Source organism: Rousettus aegyptiacus, unplaced genomic scaffold, assembly GCF_014176215.1.
Source record: "Rousettus aegyptiacus isolate mRouAeg1 unplaced genomic scaffold, mRouAeg1.p scaffold_m13_p_3, whole genome shotgun sequence".
In the NCBI taxonomy this organism is placed as follows: domain Eukaryota; kingdom Metazoa; phylum Chordata; class Mammalia; order Chiroptera; family Pteropodidae; genus Rousettus; species Rousettus aegyptiacus.
In genome coordinates, this window is record NW_023416306.1 from 144,569,868 (window position 1) to 144,593,923 (window position 24,056).

The 24,056-nt window shown below is 34.8% G+C and overlaps 1 protein-coding gene across 1 annotated transcript in view; it reads right to left on the reverse strand.

The window, feature by feature from the left end:
- Window positions 1-24,056, reverse strand: part of KCNH5 (potassium voltage-gated channel subfamily H member 5) — a 251,229-nt gene that overhangs the window by 97,962 nt on the left and 129,211 nt on the right. The window lies entirely within an intron of this gene.

Consider the following 24,056-nt stretch of genomic DNA (forward strand, 5'->3'; position numbering starts at 1 on the left):
AAATTGAACATACTCCCAAATTACACCATCTCCACTCTATCTTATCCCTTTTGTTTCATTCTCCTTTTAACACTAAGATCTTTTGAAAGGAGGAAGTACTTTACCTTAATATTCAGTAAACAAATGTTTAGTAACCACATACATTCCATAAGCACTTCACAAATAAGTAGAATATCAGACAATGATCATTTCCATTCTACATCCTCCAAGCATTTGAAAACAAACAAAGTATGGGCTGTTTCATTTTGCTATTTCATCAACCAAAATCCCATTTGATGGAAGTGGTATAAAATCAAGCTAGTGAAGAACTTCCAGTCAAGATAGCATAGTAGGTAGACACTGTGCTTGGCTCCTCTCATGATCACATCAAAATTGTAACAAAACTTACAGAACAACCATCATTGGAAATCACCTGAGATCTGGCTGAACAGAAGTCCTACAACTGGAGACACACCTAAGAGCCCATCTTAAGACTGATAGGAGAAGTTGAGGTGGGAAATGGGCTGGTCCCACAACAGTGTGTGGTGACCAAGAATCAGAAAGGCTATGTTGGCTGCAGAGGTTCCCCCAGAGGAGTGAGGGGTCTCAGCCCCACACAGGGCTCCCGAGCACAGGGTTCCAGTGCCAGGAAGAGAAATTCCCACCACCTCTAGCTGTGAAAACCAGCAGAATTTGTGGCTGAGTGAGATGGAGGGCTGCAAGAGTTGCAGATATTCCTCTTTAAGGGCCTGCACACAGACTTACTCTCTAATAGGCTCACTTGCTCTGAGCTCCAGCACTGGGGCAGCTGTTTAACAACTGTCAAGGACATATGGGGAGGAACTAAATTGTCTGGCTTTGGGGCGAGGGCTGGAGAGGCAGCTTTCTCCCAGAAAGCAGTACTAGCAGAATCCATTGTTCTTTTGTTGGGCCCTCCTCCCTCCTGGCAGGCAGCTGCCATATCTGAGTGTCCATTAACCTGGCTAACACAAGTTTCCCCACCCAGGTGATTCCCTGAGATCCCACCCCTCCCAAACTACCTCCAGTGGCTTTTCTATAAAAATGACCTGTCTTGGACCATACTGCAGACTTTCCTAAAATCTTTCGAAGGTTCACAAAACCCAAACAAGCAGCACCTTGGCTCTATATACCTCTTGTTGAGCAGATCTAAGCCTGTCACTAGTGGCATCTGGCCTCAGTTTGTGGTCTGGCCTCTCGAGGCACCTCTAAACCCAGTATAGGTGGTGGCCATCTGCAAAGTGCATGGTGACTCCTGCCAGGTGGCCCCAGGCAGTACACAGGCTGTAGCTGAACTTAGCCTGTGGTGGGGCCCTTCCCCAGAGGCCCTGGGGCTGGCATCTGACCTAAGCTGGAGTACCACCTGAGGCTGAATCCAAGGACAACATACCAAAAGAGCAGAGTTAGCAGGCACAAGAGCGCTGCTAAGAGTGGGGCCCCACAGAACACCTACCACATAAGGCTACTCTGCTAAGACAAGGAGTTTTAGGAGCCCTACCTAAAACACAGGAACAAAAACAGGAAAGCAATAAGAATGGGGGGACAAAGAAACATGTACCAAATAAAAGAACAAAACTTCTGAAAAATAAACAAAATGGAGATAAGCAATCTACCAGATGCAGAGTTCAAAACACTGGTTATAAGGATGCTCATTGAACTTAGGTGAAGAGTAGAATGCAGCGAAAACTTTAACAAAGAGATTGAAAACATAAAAAAGAAGCAGTCAGAAATGAATATAATAACTGAAAGAAGAACACATTAGAGGGAATCGACAGTAGATTAGATGAAGCAGAGAATCATATCAGTAACTTAGAAGATAAGGTAGCAGAAAACACCAAATATGAACAGCAACAAGAAAAAAGAATCCCCAAAATGAGGACAGGACTCTGGGACAACATCAAGTATACTAACATTCATATCATGGGGGTACCAGAAGGAGAAGAAAGAGAGCAATAAATTAAAAATCTATTTGAAGAAATAATTACATAAAACTTCCTTAACTTGGCAAAAGAAATAAACACACAAGCCCAGGAAGTGCAGAGAGTCCCAAACAAGACGAACCTAAAGAGGCTTACGTGTCATAATTAAAATGCCAAAGTTTAAAGCAAGACATGTCATAATTAATTAAAACGCCAAAGTTTAAAGACAAAGAGAGAATCTTAAAAGCAGCAAGAGAAAAGCATACAGTTACCTACAAGGGAGCTCCCGTAAGACTGTCAGCTGATTTATAAACAGAAACTTTGCAGGCCACAAGGGACTGGGATGAAGTATTCAAAATGATGAAAAGTAAGGACCTACAACAAAGATTACTCTACCCAGCAGAGCTATCATTTAGAATCTTAGGACAGATAAAAAACTAAAAGAGATCATCAAAACTAAACTAGTATTAAAAGAAATGTTAGAGGGACTTCTTTAAAAAGAAGAAAAAAATAAAAAATATGAATAATAAGATGGCAAAAACTCATATCTAGCAACAATTACTTTACATGCGAAAGGATTAAATGCGCCAATCAAAAGAAAGGGCAGCCGAATGAATAAGACCCTTACATATGCTGCCTAAAAGAGACTCACTTCAGATCAAAACACACACACACACACACACACACACACACACACACACACACAGTGAAACTAAAGGGATAGAAAAAGGTATTTCATAAAAACGGAGAGGGGGAGCTTGGGTAGTAATACTCATACCAGACAAAATAAGACTTTAAAACAAAAGCCATAATAAGAGATAAAGAAGGACCCAGTAATCCCACTTCTGGGTATTTATCCAAAGAAACCCAAAATACTGCTTTGGAGGGACATGTGCATCACATGTTCTTTGCAGTATTATTTACAATGGCCAATATATGGAGGCAACCTGAGTGCCCATTGGTGGATGAATGGATAAAGAGGTGGAACATATATGCAATGAAATATTACTCGGCCATAAAAAAAAAATTTAATGAAAGAATGACATCTTGCCATCTGCAAAATGGATGGACCTAGAAGGTCCATTGTGCTGAGAGGATTAAGTCAGAGAGAGAAAGACAAATCGCATATGATTTCATTTACGTGTGGAATCTAAAGAATAAGAAAACCAAACAGAAACAAACTTATAGATACAGAGAACATTTTGAAGGTTGCCAGATAGGAGAGGGTTTAGGGATGTGAGTGAAAAGTGGATGGGACTAAGAAGTACAAATTGGTAGTTACAAAAGAGTCATAGGGATATAAAGTATAGCACAGGGAATATAGTCAATAATATTGTAATAATTATATGGTGTCAGATGGGTACTAGACTTATTGGGGTGTTCACTTGTAAGTCATATAAATGTCTGATCACTATGTTGTGCACTTGAAATTAATATAATATTGTATGGCAACTGTAGTTGAAAAATTTAAAAATTATTTCAAAATAAGCTAGTGAAACATCTAAAGATCCTTAACATATTTTCCAAAAATCATTTGTTCTTTTTTTTCTAAGAACGATTTTTCTCTAAGTGCAACAAATTATAATCTCATAACAGGAAGCTATAATTTTATAAACATTCAGTCGGATTTTTGCTGTTACTTATTTTGTCTTCGGTGCAGACAATTTTCAAGATAGATGATATTTTGTTAAAGATGAATAAAAAAATTATAGTGCTGATTTCTCAACTGGGTCTTTAAGCCTTTGAATATTTATACTTAAAAAAAAAAACAGAGGTAATCACAGACTTAACATCTCTATTCCACTACTGCAGTATTAAGAAAGACAAATAGAAATAATATGAACAAATGATGGAAAAATTATGAAACGAATATGGAATTTCACATTTTCAGAAAAGAAATAAAAGAATTTGTTTTAAAAATAATAAGCATGTAGTGAAATAATGCTACAATCATGTTTTTTTTTAATAGCACTCAGCTATTCTAAGTTGTCAATAAATATCACAGAACTACCTATTATTTTGACATATTTTACTTGTCTGGCTTCCTAAGATGCTTGCAATACACTATATTGGTCAAAGCATCTTACTACTGGTTTTAGTGCAAAAACTTACCATGCATTTCATCTTTCTGGATACCTTAAATATACACATATTCTGCACAGATGAAATGTTTAAGCACTAAAATATGAAGAAAACTGCCAATGTATTAAACGTTTACAACATTAATAAGTAAAGAAAGAATGTTATCAATATCCCAATAAGTTTGGCATATTTATGAAGATATTTACTTCTGACTCTTATTTTCGTGTGAGTATGGAAAGGGCTAAACAAGGTCATAATTTAAGGTAAGAGATCAATTATATGTATATGTTTAAAAATGTTTTACTTTAAAATAAGTTGCAAAAAAGAGTGCAGGAAGTTCTCATGTAGCCACATACAGCTTCTCTCAATGATAACATACCCTCTGCCCTGAATTACAGACACACATAACTTCTTGGATGCCTAATAGCTGTTCAAGTCAGCCATGTCCAAAAAAGAACTCTTAATTTACAACACACTCTCTCCAAAAGCCAAAGGCACTTTTTCATCTCCGTAAATTGCAAAGCCATGCCTAGTTGCTCAGACCAAAAACTACAAAGTCATCCTTCAATTCACTCTTTGATTCATCTCCTACATCTAATCCATCAACATTTCTGTTGGCCCTACCTTCAAAATGTAGCCTCAAATCAATCACTTCTCACTATCTCTACCAGCATCCTCTCACAGTCTTTAACAGTATGCACTTTTGCACTTACTACCTTTGTGTCTTTGGACCTGCTTCTAATACTCTCTAGATTTCTACACCCTCACTTACACACTACAGTCTTCACAAAGAGATTGTGTTAAATGCAATAACTCATATAAAACAAGTCGAAAAAGAGAGTCCAGTAGGAGAAAGCATCCATGAAATTTTACGTATCATCATCATCATCATCATCATCATGGAAACAGCTTCCAAATAATTACTTTTTCATGCAACAGAATAATATATATAAATAACATATACTAATAAGTATCAATAATATATCTAAATAATATATAAATTAACCTTGGCCCTCCTCCACTTAAAACCTTTCCCATTATATATAGACTTAAATCCAACCTAGTCATGATCCAAGGATACATATAATCAGAGCACTGCCTCTCTCATTGATCATAATTTCTACCAGTCATTCCTTCACTCCCTTTGCTCCATGCTAGCCTTCTTGGTACTACTCAAACATTCTAAACCCATTCACTGTTCAGGGCCACTTCACTAGTTGTTCCCTCTGCCTAAAATACTCTTCTGCAAGATCTTCACCTAGTTTATTTCCTTTCTTCATTCAGATCTCTGCTCAAAATCCCAACTCATCACAGAGTCCTTTGTAGATCACCTGTCTAAATATTCTCTTCTTCCAATATCACTCTCCATTCCCTTACTATGTTCTTAATCTTATTTATCACTACTTTAATTTACGTTACATGTTAATCTGCTTGTTTATTATCTATCTTGGCAACTAGAAATGCAAATTCCATGAGTTGCAAGCATGGGCCTTGTCCATTTTGCTCACCGCTTTATTTCTAGAACACAGTCCAGTTCCTGGAACATAGTAGGTGTTCAGATATTTTTTTCCAGCAAATTCACACAACAAAAACCCAGGAAATAGTTATTCAGAAACATTTTTTCAAGTCAAAGTCTCACTACAGGTAAGACAAAAACATGGAAGGAATACACATTATTAATGCACGTAGGAGAATGAAATATTTAGTAACCCAGGTGATACATGCCCTTACCATATTAAGATAATATATAAATTGGGAAGGCCTACTCATTCATCAAACATGAATGTCCATGCTTGGCCTGGCCAGTTTTGTAGAGGCCTGTTATATTAATTTTATCCTTTGAATGGGATACCAGACAGTCAGTTCATCTCCTACTTTAATAATATTAGGCTAACTTGTTAAAATTTGATAAGTCCCTTGTAATATGCTCTTCTGCAAACTTTTAGGCTTAAGACAACTTAAAACAAGCTAATTTTACAAACTTATCACATTTAAAGTTTTGGTAATTCTGCCATACACACCAGTAAATGTCTTTTCTAAAAAGCGTTATATTTTTCTTATTCACCAAAGGGATTATTTTGAAGATAATTAGTAGATCAAAGATGGCTACAAATTCCCTAACCTCCCTTCCTCTGTGAGGCAGGGTCTGAATCTTTCCGCCAGAATCCAGGAACACTCTAACTGCTTTACCAATAGAATATGGTAATATGATCATATTACAGTACCCGGACCAAGGTCTTAAGAAACTAGAAACTTCCAATTCCTCGCTATTAGAATGCCTGCTCTTGAGAAAACCCGAGCATTCTTCTAGAGAGGCCCACATGGAGAAGAATCAAGGTCCCTGGCCAATAGCCTTGGCTGAGCTCCCAGCTCAGCACGGGTCTTAAACTTACCAATTTAAAATACTGACATGAGAAGACATTTCTGGTAACACTATGGCTACACAGGTGGTTCAATTATCACTTGTCTATTTATATTTAATAATCATAGTTAAAACAAGAAGGAAAATGTTCCGTCGATCTATAATTACATGTGCAACAAATAGCTTGTACGTGGCTGAGCCAATTAAGAAGTAGATTTTTCAGACCTATTCAAGCCACCCCCAGCTGATACCACATGGACTAGACATGTCCTCCTGGCCCTAAATAAATTGCAAGTTCATGAGTAAAATAAATGGTTGTTCTTGTTTTAAGTCACTGAGTTTGATTAGTTATGCAAGTATAATAATAAACCCTAATAAGGACAGATTGATTCTCAACTGGGTGGGGAACTTAGGGAGGAGGAGAGTGAGCTCCTTATGATGCATATCAGAACCCAGTAGTATATTCTGAAAAAATACTTTTCTAAATATTTTATATATTTTATATTTTAAAACAAAAACACCTATTTTTCAAAAAGAGACACAGGTTAAAAGATTGAATAATCTCACTAAGCTGTTATCTGTGTCCATGAGTCTCTGTTTGTTTGTCTTGTTCGTCAGTTTAGTGGTTACCAGGGGGCAGGAGTGCAGGTAAGGGTAAAGAGAGTCAAATATAAGATGATGGAAGGAAATTTAACTTTGGGTGTTGAACACAATGCAATATACATATGACATATTATTGAATTGTACACCTGAAATCTTGTAATTTTATTAACCACTGTCACCCAAATAAATTTAAAAAGATTGAATAATGCTATAACACAAATCACAGATTTCATTATTCATTCAAGCATTATTGCATTCAGTAGGTATTTGCTGAATATCTATTATATGCCAGCCACTACACCAGCCACTAGCGATTCAATGATAAAAAAGATATAACCCTTGCTCTCAAGTAGTATCCACTGCTTCTTACAAAAAACTTTTAGTCTTGAATTCTACAAAATCTTATTCTTTGAAAGAAGGGTAATGATCTTTTCTTTTACACAATTTACAAAAGTCCACAAATGAACTTATAGCTATTTCAAGTATATTAAACTATAGTTTATTTCTCATAGTTAATAGCTTGTAGGGCCAAAAATCTATATTCAGCTAATTAATTGTACCTCAGCCTCCACTCCTATGAGCTGCTCATGATAACACATAAGATGATGATATCCAGGTCTCTTAAGAACTTATGTTCATCAGTCACTTCATTTTGTTTGCTCCTTAGGTCAAGCTGCACCCCTTCATCTCCTTATCGATAATGTGTATTTTTTAGACATTTTGTCCCTGTTCATGATGACATCTGACATTTACTTTTCCCAATTACCTTTCTCTTATAAATCTTGGCAAGCAATCATTGGCTCTAGATTGAGTAATTTAAAATATTAATATGAGAATGCATTTTTGCTAACCTTTAAAGCCACATAGGTGGTTCAATCATCATTTCCCTCTTTATTTATATTCACTAAAGTCCACCTTTAATAATGGTATTTAAGGTGTGGAAGTAAAATGTCCCAACAACCTATGATTGTATGTATTGCATACAGCCTCTTAAAACATTTGAAATGACTCCAGCTGCCTTTACAACAAAGTGAAGAAGTTGATCTTCAGAAACCTCCAGTTTCAAAATCCTACTCTCCTTTCCACTCTTTCAAAACAGCTTCTGATTTCCCTAGATGCTCCTTTGTAATGACTTATATATGTAGGCGCCCTCTAGTCATCCACATATGAGCCAGACATTTTTTTCTTTTCTCGTCTTCACTTAATCTATGCCTCCATTCCACGTAGTACTTGAACTATGCCAATTATCCTAGAACTAATCTCATTAACTACTTACAGTGTTAACTATTGAAAACTATTTAATATATTATCCCTCTCAGGGATGTTGGAATTTTGAAAGGGGAATTCCAGGCATTAAAAATTGATTGAATCATTTTTTGAATTAATTGTCAAATAGTGAGATAAGTTGGGATGCAGAAAGGACAATTTTTAGAACTCACCAAATTATAACAATATTTAACAGATTTCACCAGCTTGCAGCTCATCCCATGATTACCATAACAACTGACTCCATCAAAATAGTCTCAATAATTAAATGCCAATGCTCATCAATATCATTTCCTATATATCCTAAGGAGTCACTTAATTTTAAGAAATTAATCATGAACCTATGTCCATCAATTACTAATATAAGACCAAAGATGTTAGAGAGGGAGGTGGATGAATGGAAAGATGTACAGGATTGTTCATTCAAAAGAACTCCAAGAAACTGAAGTATTAGTATAAACAAAGAATCAAAGGATCTAAACAGCTTTATCTTCACTTTATCCTTCTATGATAGTTATTTTATCTTTCAGGCTAAATAAATCAATATTCTTTATTCTTTATAATACAGCACAATTCATTTGACTTCTAATAAATTAGTACCTTCATATTGCTTATATAGCTATAGAAGTTTTTGCAACTTGGATAATGATGAACAGGGTGATACAGAACAATACCTCTGAAATCTGAGGAACAATAATTATAGATGCTCAATGAACACTGACCTCATCATTTCAGACTCATTTATTATGAGTCAAACAAAAGCTCCCAAAATGTATCAACTGTCAGGCAACCAGAGACAACCAAAGATTAAAATGTATGTTATCTTTAGAGGTCCCCAGCAGCTGATACAAAGGCTAGCTTAGTCACTAAAAAAATACTTAGCAGGGAGCTTAAGTGTCTTAAGTAGTGAACACAATCTTCAATGAGGGTACTCCTAGATATGTCAAACTTGAGACACTGGTCACTCTTTTTCATGTTTCTCAGGAATTCTAAAACCAGCTTAGAAAGAGGCAAGGAGAAATGTGAGGAGTCTGAGAAATAAAAAGGCACATAGACAGAGACTGCTGGTCATGCAGAGTCACTCAGAGATGCCAGAAGGAAAAGGAGATACTTTCATTTTGACATTATTTTTTGACAATCATAATGGCAAAGAATGACTAAAACTTTAGGTGACTACAAGTGACTAACGAAAAATAAGATATGCTTGTAATGGTGATACAAAGATGGGCAAGGGTCAGCATGAACAGAAGGAGCAGAATGCCAACTAGAAAAGACATCATAATGGATTTTTTTTTCTTTTTGCAATTAAGGAGATTTTGTTTTTTATTTTCTATGTCTAAAAGTTGTGATGATGTATTTTTGGCACTTCTTTTTTGTTTCTATTTCTTTTTCCTCTATGTTAGGAGAAGGCACATTTTCTACCATCTCCATTCTTACACACACACATGCATACACGCACACGGACAGTTCAAATATAATGTGATCTGATGAGTAGATGATAACATAAGTTGCATTTTCCAGGATACTTATAATTCTTATATTGTATTTTTTATTTAAAACAAAAACTCAAAAATACAAAATAAGAAAACTACAATGATGAGATTTAGATACTGTCACACCCCAATTATTTGATGCAGAGATTTTCCTGTCCTTCAAATTATAAGATGCAAAGATCCTCCTGTTTTATCAGTTGTAAGTCTAGCATCATCAGCTACGGAGGGAAAAAAAACAGACAATACAGTGAGTCCAGAATTGTTTTATTATGGTGAAAATGGAATTTTTCAAAAGTTATGGCTATTTTGTGTTTATTTTGTACTAGATACACATTTTAATTGCTTTTCTTTCTTTTTTTATTAAAGTTATTTGGGGTGCATTGGTTAATAAAATTATATAGGTTTTGAGTGTACAATTCTATAATACATAATTTGTCTATTGCATTGTGTGTTCACCATCCAAAGTTAAATTTCTTTTTGTCACCATATATTTGACCCCATTTACTCTTATCTACCTCTTTTCAATAAAGATACCTGCAATCATTTCTCTAATCTTTATGAAAATGAATATGAAAAGAAGTAATAAAGAGAATAATATTAAATCATTTACTCTTTCTATACATCTATATATCTGTATAGTGGGTTTTACCATTATGCTTATATTAATATGAAAAAATTAAATACTTAAAATAATACCAAAATACCTTTAAGCCACAACATATGAATTATTTATAGAGTGCAGAAGCACTGCCAACAACCTAAACAAATTATTAGGGATCCTTAGAACAGTGCTGTAGAATAGCCAAGAGCTTCTCGTATCCTCTGAAAAACAGCGTCATAACCTATCTTCTGCTGACTCTAAATATAATTTATTCTTGCTTCCAAATCTTTTTCATGCAGTTCCCTGGTGGTGAATCTCGAAGTATGACTACAAATTATTCCTCTTTGGGCATGCACGTCTCTTTGCAATGAGACTTTAATTGCATCTTCCACCAAAATCTATTTCCTTTAATCTGTGCTGGCTTTGTGACTTCATTTTTTTTCAATAGAATGTGGCAGAGACTATGTTATGCAACTTCCCAAGCTAGACCTTAAGGGAACTTCCATGTTTGACTTTTGCTCTCTTGTAATGTTGCCTTGAGACCACCATTCCTGAAGAAACTTGATTGTACTGAGGGACAGTAAGGATAGAAAGAGGTCTAGTTCTCCATGTAGTTCTGGGGAAACCAAGCCCCTAGTTGAGGTGCCAACTAAATGTAGTTGCCTGTGGGAGCTCAAGCGTGGGGAGCAAAAGAACCAGTTGCCCAGTTAACCAACAGGATCATGAGAAACAATGAATCATTGCAGCACTATCTCTATGTTTTGCAGTCATTTCTTACATAGTAATAGATAACTGATACATCTCTCCCCCATGAAAGTCTTCCCTGTTGCTTCATCCTTCTTAAATCCCAGCCACTCACCAGGGCTTATTACCTTCATAAAATCTTTTTGATTCTTCCAGGTCAAAAAATTTATTGTATACTTTTACAAAACCCACCAATCCATCACTCCTTAAAACAGTAATTATGTGCCTTGCTTTGTCTTTTTAAATTCCTTTATATGGTTTGATATATCTTGTTATGAATAGAATGAAGTTCTTGAAAGCATGTATCTTTTAAACTTCTTTAAATTTTTCTATTGACAGCATAGTTCTAAACACATAATTTCTGAACACACCGAAAAACAGAAGTTGAATTAAATTGAAAAGATTTTCCTGTGTAGCAAAGTATAGGGCAAGTATATAAAAACCGTCCCAGGTCAAACCTGACTGAGCATAGCATCGAAATAGTCTGACTTGACAGTCTGAAGAAATGAAGGAGGTAAAATTTTCATTAAGAGGTCCAAAATCACAAAGGCTATGGCTATAGTGAAAATTACCTACGAATCACTTCTAAGAATATTAAAATTGGGGACATCAATTGTTGAAACTTAGTAGTTTATGAAAAATATACAGCATATTATATTATAGAAAATGATTTCATCAGAAAATAATCAAGAAGATATGCCTGTACAAGTATAGATCAAAAATTCAAATCGTGTGTCTTCTGAAGAGAAGTGTCTATTCAGGTCCTCTGGGTGGTGAACCAATACAATACACACACACACACACACACACACACATATGTGTGTATATAAATATACATATATATGACACTGTTGAATTGTACCCTTGAAACTTATTTAATTTTATTAATCATGTCGCCTCGATAATTTTTAATTAAAAAATTCAAATTGTGCCATTTGGCCCAATGATTCCATTTCTTGGAAGTTTTATAATACTTTAGCATTAAAGAATTAGCAAACAAAAATGTTCACTGAAGTATTGTTTATGATTAAGAAAATAATAATATGTTTAAAAAATTAAGCTTGTGTGAGACAAATGGTGGCACAACAATGCAACTGAAACCATTTAGATGATGATAGGGCTGTCTCGGCATGGGTCTGAGAAGATGAATGGCAAATTTTTGTTAGAAAAAAAACACGTTACTAAATTCCTTCTTTGTAATATTATATGTATCTGTGAATGTGGGGGGGGGAGGGCAGGGGATGATTTATGGGTATTAACAGAAACATGACTAGGAGGTTATTTATAAAATGTTAACAGTTGCTATGTTCAGGCAATAGAATTTGTGGTGATCTTTATGTTCTTTAAATTTTCCATACTACTCTTTTTGTAATAAGCATATACCATTTTTATAAAAAGAACGATTTATTTGCATTTTTAGAAACACTGAGTTATAAAACTTCATAGAGTTACTATTTTTAACCTCACTGTAAATATAAGGAAATGAATTCTGACCTGGACATCAATTTCAACAATATAACCTAACATCGTATTGGCTTTAAGGTTGATATTGCAAATAATAATCATTCTATCTCTTAATGGACCTGTTCTAGCCAATGCTGGTTGCTTACCAATCACTGGTTCAACCAAAAGTTCTTAGTTATGAACAAAAGACCTCAAAGAATTAAGTACTTTTAGGGCCAAGAATGTAGACCAAATAGAAACAGAATGCACCCCTTAAATGACACACATTAAGAGATATTCTGAGCCCATCACTAAACTGGGATACACTTAGTTAGGTGCAGAAAAGGAGCCCTTAAATCAGCTATGGTTGCCACATTACCAAAGAAGCCATTTCGCACAGCAGAAAAGAAAATGTACTGACTAATATCTCTGTAATATAAAAGGAAAATTTTTGTTTGCTTTGCTCATGCATATTCACTATGATACACTATTATACACTATGATACATATCAACATTAATTAGGCATCGATCTTTATTTTGAGAGAATAAAATATTCAAAAGAACCCAATATATATTTAGTGATGGAATGAAATTTCTAATCACTGAATCTTAGAAGGCAAAATGCCCAGGGAACATGAGTAATACAAACCCAACAATTATAATCTCCCCATCACCATCCTGGAATTGTACATTAAGGCATTGCTGCATCAATTGGCCTTCCACCACAATCTAGTTGAGATGCTCTGCCATAACTTTGTAAAGACCGGTTCCACCTTCAGTTGAACTCCTTTTATTTTCTCAAATATTAAGGTCATCCCACTGAATTCAGGAACAAATAAATGTGTTTTGTCGGTAATCTCTGAACCCTTTCTTTAAAGCACTAGGCAGAGTGACCTGTTCAGGTCCACAGATCCAGCTGCTTGTAACTATTTTCCTGTTTTCCTTCTAATCTGGAAACTCTAATAAACATCGAGTTTCCAAACCAGATAAAGAGCATTATTGGTGGTGGGGTGTAGACTTCCATTTCGGAGCTGAGAAGGGAGATATTGTCAATCTCTCTCTGTAAGCATTTCCACAATGTACATAAATCTATAGAACTTTAACATGTTGCAGATGTAAAACAGTTACAACTTTTTAAGGAGAAACTCTAAATGATTTTATCAGGGAGATATTTTGGTGGAGAGAACCACTGGTCTTCTCAGGTCCATCACTGGCTCTTCTCTGTATAGCACTCCTTTATGAAATCAGTTACCAAGAGTTTTTCATTCTGCCCTCAGAATAGCCTTTTTCCTATCAACATCTCAGCATCTAGTCTCATCATTCGTGGCTAGGTTACCACAAGAGCTCCCTAACTATTCTCCTTATCTCCAGTCTCTTTTATAAAACAGTCTGCATATGGCTACCAGGCAGAGATTCCTAAAATACTAAAACGCTGTGATTTTATTTTCCTCCTTAAAATATGTTTAGTGTATATACATATAGCCTGTAAGGTAAAGACTCTGAAAGAACCTGTAGGATCTAAACAACGAGAAACTGTTCTACATCAAAATCTCAGATTAGCCTCACCATCTCTGGCTTAATGTTGCCCTTAACGATTTTCATTACTCTTTTCCTTTTAAATAGTTCCATCTCCTTCACTATTTGGACACGCTGCTCCTCTACTGGCTCGTCTTCCCCCTTACCTAAGTGCCTGTACAATGAATCATTAAAAACAGCACTTTTTTGAGAATAAAAGACAGCTCCTTTAATAGGTATGCTGGGACAACAGGAGGATTGTCCCAGTTAAACCCAGTTAAACCCAGTTAAACTGGGTCGTTCCACTGTCATTCCAATTCCTCTCTCCACGGCCCCCTCTACTACAAGAGCCAAGGTTCTCCAGACTCCTGATGATTATTTGCGTCAGAGATCACACCCTAAAGAAGTCTGTCCATTCGTGGGATTTCAACTAACATCTGAAATCAGATGGCTTCCTGTTTATGTGCCCTACCATCACATGTTGCAAGTGCCTAAACAATCACTTTATTTGGACGACTGCATCTCTCGAACTGCCTGATATGAGGCCTAAAAGGAATCATGTCATTTTCTCTTTGTCTGGAATATCACTCTTCCCAAAATTCCTTTTTACATCCACCCGAATGGGCATAAAGTATAAAACCAAGGCTCTAGAAGCTGAAACTACTAATTTTTAAAATTTTATTTCATTTTTTACTGAGACTGAATACAGACTAATTTAGCTGACCCTGAGATTTAAAATGAACAGTGAATTTTGAAAGTTATATGAGTGAGATGAGACAAGTATTTTCTAGGGAAAGCAAGATGAGTTAGTTAAAAGATATAAGGAATTTGAATTGATGATATAGTCCAAAATTTGCAAACTGTATTCTATTGAAACACTACAATTCTCTGTGATGGTAACAGACGTTTGTCTAAAAAGTCCGTTTCTGGATCAAATAAGTTTCATATTAGTTCTCTCTAAGAGTCCCAATTCACATTAGTGTATCACAATGCATATTAGCATATCAAAAGTTCTGAGAAAACTTGCAGTAGACACCATATTTTATACTTGTTGGTTCTTGACATCCTTTTTGTTCATTAAAAACCTTGAACATTTTGCATATCTTCATGGGAAACCATTTGACAATCACTTGCAGCAGGCGGAAGAGAAGAGGTACATATATTGGGGCATCTGAGAGACTTCTGCCACAATCCCTGGGTGTTAATGCAAGCCGGCCACTGAAAAACCTATCTTAGCAAATCTAAAACCTGATAGTGCTACATTAACCAGTGTCACAGAATGATGTAGAGAAGAAACTAGCCATGAAAAGTAATGCCTTCCTGAAGAAAAAGCAAGAGTAGGAGTGCTAGATGGTGAGGCCAAATTTGAAATGACCAAAAAATAATCTAGGTAGTGGCAGAGGGCAAGGTGAAGGACGGTACACATAAGTTAGCAGGGCTCAACGCTTTCTCTAGCTAATGCTTGTTGGGTTTTTAGACATGGATTCCCTGCATTCCCCTGCCACTATTCTTTGTAAGTTTTAAAGTGACATTCCCTAATAGACTCTTAAGATAGTGTTTGATGAATAAGAGATATGATGCTATTTGAAAAAGCTTACTTTTGTGGTTTTAGACAAGTTGTACTAGAGTGAGAAAGAGACTAAAAACAGGAAAATAAGCTACCAGGTTGGTCGCCATCTCTGTGAAGAAGAAATAATGAGGATCAGAAATAGAGCAGGGACTAGCAGATATACCAAAAGACATGAGAAAGAAGCAGCAAGCCAGAGTACCTGAATCCTAACACAGTTATATTCTTGCAGTCTTGGAAGGCCTGGGAGGGGTCAGCCATATCTTGGTACTCTGCATATTCAGTCTGCAATGTCTTCCTTTATGTTTATTTGTACCTTCTCAATTCTTTTTTATAAATCACTTCAGTTGTATACTCTTAGCTTTTTACATGAAGTGTAAAATTACCATAGACTAGATAACATATTTTCCATGAATTGTGCATTTCCCAGGAGAAACCTGTGCATTGCTTGTACCAATAAATAAACTCATGCTAAGCATGTACTGTAAGCATGCATTTTATATATAACAGGACACTTCACTGACTTCTTTTAAAGATAACATCCTACCTGTGTTTAAACAGAATTGGATCTTTTAACAAGTAATCACCAAAAGATTGTTATGTATGAGACGATCTCATTATCAAATTAGAGGAACAAATCTACATGATCATATATGAAGACATGAAAAAGTTCATTATCTGAAAAGTTAAAGGGCTGAATATGTTACTCCACTTATGATTCCTGAGAACTATGATTTGTAGAAACTATAAGTATTTTGGCTACAAAAACTTTCTACTCATCTTTTTACTCTACTTTTAACTTAGGAGCTGGCTAAAAAGTGAAACTTAGTTCACTGCCTATAATGAATGGAGCTAAAACAAACCTGTTAGGTCAATCAACCAAAATGGCCTTGATTTAATATGTTTGAAAGGTTTTAATTACTGATTTGATAAAATTATCCTCATCTATCTTATTTGTAAGGCTGTGTGACTAATGAAGCACTGTGTATCCCATGAAACACTACACGATATACTGCTAAATTTCTTTTCTGTCTCCCATATTACCAGGTTTCCTTCTTTTCTAATAACACTTGATACCAAATGTTCACCTTTTCAATAAATCATTATTGCCAAGATCTGACGTGTATAGAATAAAGCCATACCAAGTTCATTCCACTGGGCACATCGGTGCGGCAGAAATGTCAAGTATAATAATCACGGGATAAAAAAGATCTTCAGGGCTCCTGTCAGGTAGTACATAACTTGACAGTACATTAAAACTGGATATTTACATGAAGAGGTTGGGTGCATGAGGCTGACAGCTGTCGTTAACACTTTAAGAAGAACAAATAAGCCACCTAAGATTTCCCAGCGTTCACGGTTTGCAGGTGCTTTCACATTCCATTTAATCCTTTTGATGAATACAGGGTTTAGGTATTACTCTCCAGTTAGGGGTGAGAAATCTGTCTCTCCTCCCCATCCATACTTCCTCTGCGTGGTGTAGGCACTCATCACCTCTCAGCTGAGTTACTGACAGCCTCCTTACTGACATCCTTGCCAATGATCACAATCTGCCTATAAGAACTGAGTAACAGGCTTTTCTAGGGGGGATAAAAGAACCTAAAATCTCAGTTGCTTAACAACAACCAATTTTTACTGGTAGTTCACAACTACAGTGTGGATGTGGATCACACAGATCTTTGTGTTTTACCAACATATAGCCCTAAAATGTGGCTCTTGCTAAGATATAAATGACTTTTGTAATTGTTCCAGTCATTACACAAACTTGCATGATTTATGTGAAGATGAGAACTATACAGAAGTCAGAGATGCAAGCACATATCAATGTTATACATCTTGGGCACTCAATAAAATGAGTTGTCCTACCGGCTAAGTCACGGATATTACATTTGCGAAGTAAGGATAAACTTGAAAGGGATTAAAGACTTAAATGTAAGATCCTAAACCATAAGACTTCTAGAAAAAAAAAACAAACAGGAAATAAATTCTGTGACATTACTCTCAGATATTTTTCCAAAGAAAACATACGGATAGCTGACAGGTACATTAAAAAATGCTCCACATCATTAATCATCAAGAAAATCCAAATCAAAATTACAATGAGATATCACCCCACACCTGTTAAAATGGCTAATATCAAAAAGACAAGACAAGAAATAACAAGTGTTATAGAAGATGTAGAGAAAAGGAATGTAAATTGGTAAAGCCATTAGGGAAAACAGTATAAAATTTTCTCAAAACTTAAAAATAGAACTTCTATATGATCCAGCAATTCCACTTCTGAGTATTTAGCTAAAGGAAATAGAAACACTAACTTAAAAAGATCGATGTACTCTCATGTTTATTGCAGCATTATTTACAATAGTCAAGAAGTGGAAACATATATACATATGTATATGTGTGTATATATATGTGTGTGTGTGCATATAACAGATATTACTCAGCCATTAAAAAGAATTAAATCTCATTTGCAACAACATGGAACTTGAGGTTATTACCTAAGTGAAATAAGTCAGACAGAAAAACAATGATCTCTCTTACATATGAAATCTAAATAAATAAATAAACAAAAGCAAATAAACAAACTAAGCTCACAGATACAGAGAACAGATTCGTGGTGCCAGAGGCAGGGGTCGGGGAGCAGGGGAGGTAGGAGAAATGGGTGAACTGCAGGAAAAATTTTTAAAATGATAAATAAAAAAAAATTCTCAAAACCATTAGTAATCAGGTTAATGCAAATTATTATCACAATGAGATACTACTACACACCCACCAGAATGGTTAAAATTATAAAAACTAATTATAGAATCTATTAAAAAGAATATAGGACAACTGAAACTCTCATACACATCTAATGGAAATGTAAAGTGGTATAACCACTTTGAAAAACAGTTTGGCAGTCTCTTATGAAGTTACATATGCTTACCATATGATCAAAAACCCCATGTAATCTTCATGATTATACTGTAATGGTGTAATCTGTAATAAATATCAAATTATGTACATGTTATCTGCTCCCAGCTATATCCCCAGAGACTAGACAGTGTGTGGAACATAATGAGTATAGACAAAATATTTATTAAATTAATGAATTTATTTCACCAGTTCATACTGAGAGTTAAAGACAAGTCACTTAAGTTATTTCCCAGGAAAGGTAAACTTCTGACCATATCTCTGATCATTTAGGTTCCTTTTAAGCCTCTGGAAGCAAATTACTGCATCTTTGCCAATTTGATTCAGAATTTACTTTTTTAGTCTCCATTTAATTACCAGAGGTGTTGATCTTTTTCCATAAAATTTGTATTTCTTCTTTGTATGCTTTTAAAAGTCTGTTTTTATAGTTCTGCTTTTAGTACTATTGTAAAGCAAATGTCATCCATGTCTTCTAATCATAATGTAGCCTATATAATAATTTTTAAATTTTTAAAGCCAGGTCAAGACTTTGTGTTCACTTTCTGCTACATAAGAACATTTTTATTAAAGAATATTTCATTAGGCATACTAACCAATGTTTATTACATAGCTGTTTCTCAATAAGCTACATTTAAAATTATTTTCAATTAGAAAATTATTGACCTAGATTTATTTTCAGAGACATTTCATGGTGATAACATAGGAGAGACACTGAACAAAATGTTTTCTCTCAATTCCTATCCATGCTTTTACAATCAAAGATATAGCAACAATTTCTTTATTAGGAGTTAATTATATGCGTAATTGTGTTTTCTGTGAAAAAAACTGTGGCACTTTAAAAATAGTCCATTAGTGATGCAATTATATATCATAGCTATTAATTCGATCCTTTTTAAAATGCCCATACGTGCACACCCATGCACTTACACATCCAACTCTAAATTCCCAAAATTAAAGGGAAAAAATATCTCAAAAGAAATTACGAGAAAATTTTTCAAAAAAGAAAACCCAACACTGAGTTTTAAAAATCCTTTCACAATGTAAAAAAGTAAAAAGAAGGATCTGATTTTCGATGCTGGTGGAATGAGAAGCTGTGTAATCCCATTGGCACACCAGTTAAAATACTTAGGCACTGTGTAGCCAGGAGACCCTGACTCAAACAAAAATCTATTGAGTACCAACTATATTCTAGAAACTATATTCAATCATAAATTTTTAGAATATTAATAATGATAATATATAGATGTTCTTGGGAAGAGCAAGAGATAAAGAAAGTGGACTACAGACAAGCAGAGAAGAGAGGATTCTGAAGAATTTCATCATCATTAGTGGCAACTTTATCACTGTGCTCAGTTTTTTCTTTTTTTTTTTTCTTTTTGAATAATGAACAGTCTGCATAAATTTAGTGTCGTGTTTGTTCACTTGAAAACATTTCAGAAACATAGACCTATTTTTAGAAGAAGGAAAGTAAGCCTTGGATGTGTTTGCTGCCAAGCTAAACTTGGAAATAACAAAGGTTCCACATACTGCCAGACAGCCACTGATTTATGGCTCAGTCCTTCATCACACTGACATCAAGAAGGAAAATAATGCAGCAAAACTGCAGCCATTTTGCAAAGCTGAATTTCTCTAAATCTGTCACTTGCAATCAGATGTGCTGACATGGTATAGAAACACCTTTAAGCCTTCAATAAAATGCATACACATTAGTGGCACCTTAGGCCATATAATAAATTACATTTTTCTGTCCATATCTGGCATTGTAGAGTCAATGGTACCCTAACCTGGTGCTTAGCTTCTGAGAGTTTAGATTCTAACATAAGCAATATTGAGATACATAAGAACAAAAAGAAACTAAATGCACATTACTTGTTTAAAGATATCTATCAAAGATTCCATTAGTTCCACCATTTATAAACCTGCATGATAAATATATTTTATTTCCAAAATGCCTAGAATCCCTCACTGATACGAAATGGAAAACAAGTAATTATTACTATGTATATTGCTAGTAGTAGTACAATTTAACGAGCACTTTTTAGCACAACAATACTCTGTGAGGTTGATATAAGCGTCCATTTTTTGCGGATCCAGGTAAAGAATATTCAGTAGGTTAAAAAATTTCCCCAGGTCACATTGCTAATGAGCAATGAAGCCTAGGGTCCAAACCTCAGGCCATCTGCTTTCAAAGCCCTGTCTGCTGGTCAGGTTTATATCCTGCATCCTAAAATAACTTTGAAGGTCCACTGTATTTCTACCACTCTTGCTAACTTTTATTTTAAACATTTAACAGCCTTTTGGGGGACCTTCTGAAATCCATCAAAATTCTTCAACATCATTCTCCTCTTGGTCATTTGGGGAGGACCACAGGTAAAAGTCTTTATCAGGAAAATAATAACTCACTCCATGGAGAGGGAATATAAATTACAGAATCAGTATCAAGCTGCCTGCTGTAATTTCTATGCTCCATGATGTGCACAACCATGGGACTTTAGCCAAAATCTCACGAGCAATGTGCTACACACTCAGTCATGAGACTCCTGCTCAGTACATGACACTTACAACTTGACACTGTCCACAATGACATTGACATTTATATAATGTACTGTAGAGTGGGGCCACATACCTTCATTGTAATTACTAACCTATAGTATAAAATACTCTCTGGAGTTATGGTGCCACCATTCTGATTCACACAATATTCACTTCACAACAGAGTTTGCAATGTTCATTTTTTGCCTTTCTTTATAAAGCTTGCTAAAATTCGTTTTATCATTATAATACTGAGCATGCTGAACATGCTTCCTAGGTAGATTTTAATTAAGCAGCTTAACTCTCCAGAACTGACACAGATACAAATTCATAACCAATCGAGATTTTTACTAATACAACATGCAACTTTTTCACATATTGGTCAAGTTAATTAGGATTTAGGAAGCTAAGTTAAAAAATTTTTAAAGTACCTTTGGCATAACAAGAGCTTTTAGCTTCATGTACTTCCTTTGTACTCTCTGGCCTAAGAAATTCTTCTAACATCCCTGCAAGTCTTATTTTACAAGGATGTTAGCTTACAATGCTAAATTTCTGTCAGGTTTTACATCTCTAAACCTCAGTTTAGCCCAAAATTACATTGAGGAATCACAGTGTGAACTGTTTAATGAGTTAATTAGTACTCATTCTTCCAAAATAGCTGTGTTCATCAATCTGAATGATAAGCAACAGATGCTTTCTTTCTGCTCTCTGAAGTATGGTTCTTTCCCCACATCCTCATTGTCCATTTAACTACTCAATCCAATCAGGACAACTTTTTGAGTAAGAATCAGATGTATTTCCAACTTCAAGAGAACTCAATTACCTAGGATGTGTCCTAAACAGCTGCTCTGTTCAGAAACCTCATAAATGAGCTAGTCTCTTAGGTATCCCCCGGAAAAGCAATGATTTCATCTAAAAAAAAAAAAAGAGTTTTTTTTCTCAATATGAAGTAATTATGATTAACTAGGGACTGCTTCTAAGGTCATGACAGTGACAATTCTGCTTCTGTTATTGCTGCTCATGGAATGTAAATTTTTATATCAAAATTCTAGGAAACTTTAAAACTAGGGCACTAGCAATCCAGTGTTCATTAAGACTAGACTTGCAAATGGCATATACAAAGAGAAAAACTGAGATTGAGATAGGCTAAATGAAATACATACTTACAGATACTAAAATTTCTGTTAGAATACACAAGAAGCTATTAATAATTCCAATTACCTCCATAGAGTGGAAAGATGGGGTAGCGAGGGTGGAGGCAGACTTTAACTTTTCACTTCAGACCCCGCTGTTCATTTTTTCCTCTCTGGATATGTATTATAGCAAGCATCGCCATCATCATCATCATCATAAATGGCTCATAAAGCTGGAGGACTGTAAGTTAGGAACTTTTAAGCAATGGGGGCAAATGTCCTTTGCTCCCAGTTTAGAAGTTCTGGATATAGAAACATTCCAGTTGCTATCTCTTACTTAGACACAGAAATTTTACAAGTTTCCAGTTTCTAATTTCTAATATCTTACCTGATAGCCTCAGTTCGTTTTGCCACTTACAGAGCCATCAGACCTACAGAAAGGGTATGTTTTCTTCAAGTTCCGTGTCGGAATTAAAAATATTTTTCTAATTGAAATTATAATAAAACTAGACAATAACTCACAAAATCCTTTTTAGCCTGTAACACTCCTATAATATGATATTAATAGCATTCAGTATGTATATAGCCCACAGTTAAAATCTTATTTCCCTGCTCTGTAATTTGCATTCTAAACAATTGACTTAGAAATGAAAATTACTACTCTAGGCTTGCCATTTAACCAGCTGTGAGGTATGTGTATGTAGGGAACATAAATATGCCATGAATATGCTAGCTGTTTTTTAAAAAGCAAATGACATCTAGAAGGCTAGATAATAAGTTAGCAAGTAAAAATGCTGCTGATGAAAACATTAAAAATCTAAGCTTGAATTAGTGCAAGTTCAAAGTCCAGAAATATTCCTCTAAATTCTATTAATACAAAATTATATCACATCAGTATATAATAATTTAATTTAGGCGCAAACTGGAGGCTTTTTTTTTTTTGAAGAATAAAAAAGCACTGAAAATAAAGGCACATATTTTATGAATTATTTGTATAACTTTATAGGATGCCAGTATACAAAAAACAAAGGGGATCTCAAATCCCTAAAAAATAAGTATTCTACTTTAATAATGAAAATAAAGACAAGTTCTTGAAGAATGAATTGGATAATAATGGTAATTATATTTCCATGCTTAATCTAAGTGCTCAAGAAAAGATTCTTGAAATACCACCTAATTTTTTAAAAGTATATAACCAAAGAACTCAATAATTGAAACTAAAACCTACCAATACATTACTAGACAAGTTACGTGATTTATTTGGACCTTAATTCAATTATCTTTCCTTTGATCTGTAAAGTTCCTTTTGGCTCTGAGACAATTATATTAATTATTTTTATGTCGCATATTCTGAGAGTATAGTAAGTATATAATGTTATAAGAAAATGTAAAAGAAAAAAAAGCGTTTTCCAGGACTATGATGAAAAGTTAAAGGCTTATAACTAAGACTATTCGCTTTTATTATTGACTGGGTTCATAAATAATCATTAAAATATTATAGTTAAAAACATTCTTTATAGGAAAACACACTTTTTACAAGATTGGATAAAATAAGGAATAGCTAATGGAAAATTATCCTACCATAGCACACTTGAAGACAAAACTTTTAAGTATTTAAAGTACAAAAATACATTGAACAAATACTAAAAATGATCAAATAATTCATGCATTATATATTCTCCAAACACCTATCACGTGCCAAGTACTGTGTCAGACAGTGGGCAGACAATGACAAAATAACATGGCCTGTGCCTTCAAGAGAGTTAGATTCCAATAGATAGCGGGCAGTTGAACAAGTAGTTTAAGTAAGTACTTTAAGATATTATGGGTATAAGAGAAGTTGACAAGATGGTGAAGATCATTCCCAAGTATTCTTTTGTGTTTC